The sequence below is a fragment of the Lynx canadensis genome, chromosome A3, assembly GCF_007474595.2.
Source record: "Lynx canadensis isolate LIC74 chromosome A3, mLynCan4.pri.v2, whole genome shotgun sequence".
Taxonomy (NCBI): Eukaryota; Metazoa; Chordata; class Mammalia; order Carnivora; family Felidae; genus Lynx; species Lynx canadensis.
In genome coordinates, this window is record NC_044305.1 from 74,218,773 (window position 1) to 74,228,534 (window position 9,762).

Consider the following 9,762-nt stretch of genomic DNA (forward strand, 5'->3'; position numbering starts at 1 on the left):
TTGTCTTTCTCTGACAGACTATATATATATATATATATATATATATATACACATATATACCACCTCTTGTTTATCCATTTATCCATCGATAGGCATTTGGGCTCTTTCCATACTTTGGCTATTGTTGATAGTGCTGCCATAAACATTGGGGTGCATGTGCTCCTTTCAAACAACATACCTGTATCCCTTGGATAAATACCTGGTAGTGCAATTGCTGGGTCATAGGGTAGTTCTATTTTAATTTTTGAGGGGCCTCCATACTGTTTTCCAGAGTGGCTGCAACCAGTCTGCATTCCCACCAGCAGTGCAAAAGAGATCCTCTTTTTCCACATCCTTGCCAACATCTGTTGTTGCCTGAGGTGTGAGGTGATATCTCATTGTGGTTTTGATTTGTATTTCCCTGATGATGAGTGATGTTGAACATTTTTTCATGTGTCAGTTGGCCATCTGGACGTCTTCTTTGGAGAAGTGTCTGTTCATGTCTTTTGCCCATTTCTTCACTGGATTATTTGTTTTTTGGGTGTTGAGCTTGATAAGTTCATTATAGATTTTGGATACTAACACTTAATCTGATATGTCATTTGCAAGAATCTTCTCCCATTCCATTGGTTGCCTTTTAGTTTTGCTCATTGTTTCCTTCGCTGTGCAGAAGCTTTTTATTTTGATGAGGTCCCAATAGTTCATTTTTGCTTTTGTTTCCCTTGCCTCGGGAGACGTGTTGAGTAAGAAGTTGCTGTGGCCAAGGTAAAAGAGGTTTTTGCCTGCTTTCTCCTCGAGGATTTTGATGGCTTCCTGTCTTACATTTAGGTCTCATATTCATTTTGAGTTTATTTTTGTGTATGGTAAAAGAAAGTGGTCTAGGTTCAATCTTCTGCATGTCGCTGTCCGGTTTTCCCAGCACCACTTGCTGAAGAGACTGTCTTTATTCCATTGGATATTCATTCCTGCTTTGTCAAAGATTAGTTGGCCATACGTTTGTGGGTCAATTTCTGGGTTCTCTATTCTGTTCCATTGATCTGACTGTCTGGTTTTGTGCCAGTACCATAGTGTCTTGATGATTACAGCTTTGTAATACAGCTTCAAGTCTGGGATTGTGATGCCTCCTGCTTTGATTTTCTTTTTCAAGGTTACTTTGGTTATCTGGGCTCTTTTCTGGTTCCATACAAATGTTAGGATTGTTTGTTCTAGCTCTGTGAAGAATGCTGGTGTTATTTTGACAGGTATTGCATTGAATATGTAGATTGCTTTGGGTAGTATCGACATTTTAACAATATTTGTTCTTCCTATCCAGGAGCATGGAATCTTTTTCCATTTTTTGGTGTCTTCTTCAATTTCTTTCATAAGCTTTCTATAGTTTTCAGTGTATAGACTTTTTACCTCTTTGGTCAGATTTATTCTTAGGTATTTTATGGTTTTTGGTGCAGTTGTAAATGAGATCAATTCCTTGATTTCTCTGTTGCTTCATTATTGGTGTATAGGGATGCAACTGATTTCTGTGCATTGATTTTATGTCCTGTGACTTTGCTGAATTCATGAATCAGTTCTAACAGTTTTTTGGTGGAATCTCTTGGGTTTTCCATATCGAGTATGATGTCATCTGCAAAGAATGAAAGTTTGACCTCCTCCTGACCAATTTGGATGCCTTTTATTTCTTTGTGTTGTCTGATTGCAGAGGCTAAGACTTCCAGTACTATGTTGAATAACAGTTTTGTTCCTGACCTTAGGTGGAAAGTTTCAGTTTCTTCCCCATTGAGGATGATATTAGTGTTGAGTATTTCATATATGGCTTTTATGATCCTTCTATCCCTACTTTCTTAAGGGTTTTTATCAAGAAAGGATGCTGTATTTTGTCAAGTGCTTTCTCTGCATCTATTGAGAGGATCATATGGTTCTTGTTATTTCTTTTATTGATGTGATGAATCACATTGATTGTTTTGTGGATATTGAACCAGCCCTGCGTCCCAGGTATAAACCCCACTTGGTCATGGTGAATAATTTTTTTAATGTTGTTGGATCTTGTTGGCTAATATCTTGTTGAGGATTTTTGCATCCATGTTCATCAGGGAAATTGCTCTATAGTTCTCCTTTTTAGTGGGGTCTCCTTCTGGTTTTGAAATCAAGGTAATGCTGACTTCATAGAAAGCGTTTGGAAGTTTTCCTTCCATTTCCATTTTTTGGAACAGCTTCAAGAGAATAGGTGTTAACACTTCCTTAAATGTTTGGTAGAATTCCCCTGGAAAATCACCTGACCCTGGACTCTTGTTTTTTGGGAGATTTTTTATTACTAAATTGATTTCTTCACTGGTTATGGATCTGTTCAAATTTTCTATTTCTTCCTGTTTCAGTTTTGGTAGTGTATATGTTTCTAGGAATTTGTCCATTTCTTCCAGATTGCCCATTTTATTGGCATATAATTGCTCATAATATCCTGTTATTATTGTTTTTATTTCTGTGGTGTTGGTTGTGATCTCTCTTTTCATTCTTGATTCTACTTATTTGGGTCCTTTCCTTTTTCTTTTTTATCAAACTGGCTAGTGGTTTATCAATTCTGTTAATTCTTTCAAAGAACCAGCTTCTGGTTTCATTGATCTGTTCTTCGTTTTTTTTTTTCGGTTTCAATAACATTGATTTCTGCTCTAATCTTTATTATTTCCTATATTCTGCTGTTTTTGGGTTTTATTTGCTGTCCTTTTTCAAGCTCTTTAAGGTGTAGGGTTAGGTTGTGTGTCTGAGACCTTTCTTCCTCCTTTACGAAGGCCTGGATTGCTATATACTTCCTTCTTATGACTGCCTTTGCTGAATCCCAGAAGTTTTGGGCTGTGGTGTTATCATTTTCATTGGCTTCAATGTACTTTTTAATTTCTTCTTTAACTTCTTGGTTAGCCCATCCTTTCTTTAGTACGATGTTCTTTAGTCTCCAAGTATTTGTTATCTTCATTAATTTTTTCTTGAGGTTGATTTTGAGTTTCACAGTGTTGTGGTCTAAAAATATGCACGGTATGATCTCGATCTTTTTGTACTTGTTGAGGGCTGATTTGTGTCCCAGTATATGGTCTATTCTGGAGAACGTTCCATGTGCACTGGAGAAGAATGTATATTCTGCTGCTTTAGGATGAAATGTTCTGAATATATCTGTTAAGTCCATCTTGTCTGTGTCACTCAAAGCCATTGTTTCCTTGTTGATTTTCTGTTTAGATGATCTGTCCATTTCTGTAAGTGGGGTGTTGAAGTCCCTTCCTATTATGGTATTATCAATGAGGTTTTTATGTTTGTGATTAATTGATCTATATATTTGGGTGCTCCGCATTTGGAGCATAAATGTTTACAATTGTTAGGTCTTCTTGGTGGATAGACCCCTTCATTATGATATAATGCCCTTCTTCATCTCTTGTTGCAGTCTTTATTTTAAATTCTATATTGTCTGATATAAGTATGGCTATTCTGGCTTTCTTTTGTTGACCATTAGCATGATAGATTGTTCTCCATCCCCTTACTTTCAATCTGAGGATATCTTTAGGTCTAAAGTTGGTCTCTTGTAAACAGCATATAGATGGATCTTGTTTTCTTATTTATTCTGTTACACTATGTCTTTTGATTGGAGCATTTAGTCTATTGACATTTAGAGTAAGTGCTGAAAGATATGAGTTTATTGCCATTATGTTTCTTGTAGAGTTGGAGTTTCTGGTGGTGTTCTCTGGTCCTTTCTAGTCTTTGTTTAGTCTTTGTTGCTTTTGGTCTTTTTCTTTTTTCTTTTCGTCTTTTTTCCCCTCAGAGAGTCCCTCTTAAAATTTCTTGCAGAGCTGGTTTAGTGGTCACAAACTCCTTTATTTTTGTTTGTCTAGGAAACTTTTAATCTCTCTTTCTATTTTGAATGACAGCCTTGCTGGATAAAGAATTCTTGGCTGCATATTTTTCCGATTCAACACATTGACTATATCCTGCCACTCTTTTCTGGCCTGCAAAGTTTCTGTGGATAGGTCTGCTGTGAATCTGATCTGTCTTCCCTTGTAGGTTAAGGACTTTTTTTCCCTTGCTGCTTTCATGATTCTTTCCTTGCCTGACTATTTTGTGAATTTGACTATGATATGCTTTGTTGATGGTTGGTTTTTGTTGAATCTTATGGGAGGCTTCTGTGCTTCCTGGATTTTGAAGTCCGTGCCTTTCCCCAGGTTAGGAAAGTTTTCCCCTGTAATTTGCTCACATAACCCTTCTACCCCTTTTTTCTCTCTCTTCCTCTTCTGGGACCCCTATGATTCTGATGTTGTTCCTTTTTAATGAGTCATTGACTTCTCTAATTCTTAAATCGTGTTCTTTTGCCTTAGTATCCCTCTTTTTTTTTTTTTCTGTTTCATTATTCTCCATAAGTTTGTCCTGTATATCGCTGATTTGCTTCTCTGCCTCATCCATTCTTGCCACTGTGGCATACATTTGAGATTGCAGTTTAGTTATAGCATTTTTATTTCATCCTGACTCGGCTTTACTTCTTTTATCTCTGCAGAAAGAGATTCTAATCTATTTTTGACCCCAGCTAGTATTTTTATTATCGTGATTCTAAATTCTGGTTCAGACATCTTGTTTGTGTCTGTGTTGATTAAGTCCCTGGATGTCTTCTTTCTTTTGGGGTAAATTCCTGCTGAGTTCTGTGGTTCAGGTTGTGCAGATTGTTGTGTTAATCTTCAAATCAGTTTTCTAGGTGTGCAGGATGGTTTAGTGTTGATCTGGCTGTATTTCATGGACACGAGATGCAAAAAAAACTTCCATGCTGTTCTGCCATCTTGGCTCCTCTCCCCTATAATTTTTTTTTTATTTTTAAGTTTATTTATTTATTTTGAGAGAGAGGGAGAGTGAGCATGAGTAGGGGAGAGGCAGTGAGAGAGGGAGTGAGGGAATCCCATAACAGGCTCTCAGCTGTCAGCTCAGAGCCAACTCAGGGCTCAGTCTCATGAACCATGAGATCATGACCTGAATTGAAATCAAGAGTCAGATGCTTAGCCGACTGAGCCACCCAGGCACCCCTGGCCTATATAATTTCTAAACTCTTGCAGTAATTCTGTAATTCTGTAATTTCTGTAATTCTATAACTGTTCACAAACTTGGGGTGCAGATAAGGCACATCTTTTTATATTTTTAATGATTACCTTAATACCTCTTATCTCTCATTATTTTCCAGCTTTATTGAGACATAATTGACATATAACATTGTGTAAGTTTAAGATATACAACTTGTTTATTTGATATACTTACTGTTCTCAAACAATTACCACTAGAGCATTAGCTAACACTGCCATCACCTCATATACTTTCTTTTCTTCTTCTTTTTCAATTTTTTAAATGTTTTATTTATTTCTGAGAGACAGAGAGAGATAGAGCACAAGTGGGGGAGGGGCAGAGAGAGAGGGAGACATAGAATCCAAAGCAGGTTCCAGGCTCTGAGCTGTCAGCACAGAACCTGATGTGGGGCTCAAACCCATGAACTGTGAGATCATGACCTCAGCTGAAGTTGGACGCTTAACAAACTGAGCGACCCAGGCACCCCTGCTATTTATTTTTTGTGATGAGAACATTTAATATCTACTCCCTTAGCAGCCTTCAAGTATATAACACTATATGGTTAACTGTAACCACCACACTGTACATTAGGTCCTTTATTGTCAAGAGTTTGGTATGTCTTCCTTGATACTTCCCCTCTTCCTAAAATACCCAATAACTAGGAAGGCTAGTTCCAATAGAACATTCTGCCATGAACGTAACCACATGTGGCTATTGAACATTTGAAATGTGGCTCATCGAAATTAAAAACTCAACTTTTAATTTTAATTAATTTGGATTCAAATTTGAACAGCTACAATGTTTCATCCAACCTCTGTACCCAAGTGGAATATCACTGGACTCAGTAACCACAGTAGCTGATGCTTCCCATCACCAACTAGGTTGCTTAGTGAAGTTCAGTGCTGCATTGCCTTCTTATGATTGCTGGTCACTTGCTGTGAAGGGAGATATAATAGAACCCTGTTTTTCTACTGCAGATCTTGGGGGGTATGATCCTACTCCCTCAGGCTAACCTTGACTACACTGATCATGGTCGGACTCCAAGGCTGGTAGTATTCTTATTCATGTTTCTGTGCAAATCTACCACCCAGGACTCGAAGCAACCAAGTCAGCAACAGAGGTGATTCAGTTGTTTATCATCTCATGGACTCAGAATTACAGACCCTTCTTTGTCTAGGTATCCATCACTTAGAGGCAGATGGATTTCCCTTTTGAATCCTCAGAACAAAAGACTTGTCTTTGGATTTCTCCAAACATAGACCTTTCAACAAGGATTCAGCTATCAGGAGTTTATTTAGGAGGTGATGAGGAAATATCAGGAAGGGGTTGAGAAGTAAAATAGGGAGGTGAAGAAAGCTGGTGAAGGATAATGTATCAGTTTCCCCAGGCACCTGAAGCTCAACCCTCCTCGGGAACTCTAGATGGTAGTGTAAAACATGCTTCAGAGTTATCTCAGCTCAACGAATAAAATGGTTTGTATCCACCCACTCCCCACTGGTCATTTGCTGAGGCCTTCTCCTGCAGGCATGACCTCCCAGCACTCTCAGCATGCTCTGAGGGTGGCAGAGTGTGTTTCCACTGCCAGAAGAAAGACTTTAGGCAGAGTTACAATAATTTGCAGTAAGAAGTCACTGGAACGTAGGGTCGCCTGAGTGGCTCAGTCAGTTAAGCATCTGACTTTGGCTCAGGTCATGATCTTGCAGTTCACGAGTTTGAGCCCCATGTAGGGCTCTGTGCTGACAGCTCAGAGCCTGGATTCTGCTTTGGATTCTGTGTCTTCTTCTCTCCCTCTGCTCCTCCCCTGATCACTCTCTGTTTCTCTCTCAAAAATAGTAAATAAACATTTTTTTAAAAAGTCACTGGAGCATAGAAGTGAATAAGGGGTGACAGTACATGCTCCAGGGTCCTGGACAATGGAGTCCTCATACTTCCTTCTATAAAGACTGGCTGCCTTAACTGGTTCTGGGGTGCTCACACCTTTCTATGGATGGCACCCCCAGAAGTGTCTCACAAGAGAAACAGAATCTGCTTATAATTGTAAAACGGGGAATCATCTCTGATAAGCTACCTCATTTCAACTTGATTTGTCTGTTAGGTAATATACTGACCATTCAATAAGAACATCAAATAAAACTTGTATGTGGTCTGAAAAGCACAATAAAAATTAAATTGAAACCACCATAGGTTCTAACAGTAGTACCAGCTTTGTGTAAAGGAAAGGGGTTTAGAATTTGAAGATTCTTACAATTTCCAACTTTAAATGCACACATTTTCATAAATACTTGCCTTCTCCAGTTTCAGTAGAAATGAGCAGTATTTTGCTGGCAGAAGGTGAATGGGATATATGAGGTCCCATGTGCACAAAGTGAAAAAAAACAATTTTTGAAAGATAAATCTGTTCTTAAATAAAGTCAGGTAGAATTTAGTGATATGAGAGTCACTCTGGAGGTGTGTCAGTGTTCCTTCATGGGAAAAGCTTTTAGCTTTGTTTAATATGGATCATTTTAGAAAGCTTATTGGTGACGATATCTCTTATCACTACTTCCCAAGACCTGGAATAAAAGGATTTTTGAGTTTACATTTAATTGCAAGTTTAATTTAGTCTACATGCAAAGATTTATAATCTCTCCAGATAGGTGAGGTATCAATAATAGAGGGGCTGCTGGGCAGTCTGCCACTTCTCATTGAATATTCAGTGTGTGATATGCAGATTTATCTTATAAATATCACTGCTTATAGCCTTGTAAATTCAGAGATACATCATCTATAGTTCAGCTTTGAATGTAGAGCAAATGAAGGAAGAATGGATTTTTTAAATGAAAAGATCAAAAGGATAATTAATATTTCATAATCTTAATTACATTTTCCACTGCACATTGATTTTTGATGCTACTTGGGGTGTAAGGTGTGATTATTGCTTTCACAGACAAATCAGATAATCTGGTCACAAACCCAAATGTAAAAAAGGTAATGTGAACATCTTGTTTGTCTTGAGAAATTAGTCATTAAGTTCCTCAATTAGCTCTGTGCTTATTCTGGGGAAATTGCATTACACAAGTGAAGAAGATTGTAAACTTTTAGAATAAGAAGCAAGTCATTAAGCGTGTTAGGTTGGAGCCCGCTGGTGACAAATGTGTGAAGTGGTAGTTTGTGGGGGGGAAGAGGAACCCTGACCCGAGGAGCATGGAATAAATCCTGTGCATTTACAGGCAAGATAGGATTTAACAGATCACCTGGTACAGTAGATTGGTCAGTGCTTCTGTGCTAGTGAACACCTGATCCTTGAGGCCAGCCAGAATTACCTCTGCAAATTTACCCACTGATCCAGTAGAGGTGAGCTACATATACCAACCGGGGCTAGAGGGAATTTCCCAGGACTATATGCTTTTGATCATGATGCGCTTTCCCTTTGGCCTCATTGTTCTATCCTGAAGCATTGGCTTTAAGACTATAAGACTTTAATTCCTACTTCTGAGCAACTCTTAGATTTAGCTCACTTAACCCACTTTCTGAAATCTCAACTCTTTCTCTACTTTACCCTTCCTTGCTCCAGTGACTCTCTGCATCAGCTGAAAAGTCCCTGCTTCATTCTCTATTCTGGTGACTTAGCTAGTCTCCAGCTGGGTTACCTCCTGACATTTTGGGGGTTGAGGTAGGATTTGGGGGAGAAAGGGAAGGAGAGATGCAGATCACAAACTCTTGGAAGGTGACTAGAACTTCACATTCTGCACCTGCTGCAGAGTGTGCTAGGATCAGAGATGGCAAGACAAGATGGGGACCAATGTGGGAATCTTGGAGACTTAGACAGGAGTAAGAGACCCAGTTCTAATTTACAGGCAGAGATTAAATTTTATGTAAATTAGAATATGCTAGGTTGCACTGTAATAGCACACAGCCCGGAATAAGTGTTTTGACATCTAGAAGTTTACTTATACAACCTATCTAGTGTGGTGAGGTGTAATGATCTGATTCACACAGTCACTCAGGAACCCAGGCTCACCAGGGCTCTGCTATTTTAGTATCTGCAACATCTGAGTGGTGTAGACTTTGTACTCCACAGCAGGAGAAATAAGACCAGAGACTCTGGCATAGCCTTTATCTGCCTCAGTGTGAAAGTGATATTTGTCACTTTTGGTCACATTTTACTTGCTAGAACTAGTCAGAGTGCCCTGCAATTTTAGGGGCATCAGGAAACATAGAAGAGTAAGTATAATATTTGGTGACAATTCTGTCTCCACCGTGAGATCCGTGGGTGAGAATCCCCTCAGGGGTAGGCAGGGGTGCTGCTGATGAAGTACAGGCCAGAAATTTGGGGGAAGTAAGTACAAAGGAATCCATCCAAAAGAGAGGTGGAGGAAGGTAACAGGAGAGCCTGGTCTGGGAGGAAATACCAGGAACTCAGCTAGCTGAGTTCTCAACCTGACCGCGAGGATGGCCCGGGTCAGTACTGACATGCAGGATCTGAAAGTAACTTTCTTTTCTTTTTTTTTTTTTTTAAGTTTTATTTTGTTTATTTTTTTAAATGTTAATTTATTTTTGAAAGAGAGAGAGATAGAGACAAAGGGAGGGAAAAACAGATAGAGAGGGAGACAGAGGATCTGAAGTGGGAACTGCACTGACAGCAGAGAGTCTGATGAGGGAGGGGCTGGAACTCACAAACCACAAGATCATGACCTGGGCTGGAGTCAGATGTCAGACGTTTAACCGACTGAG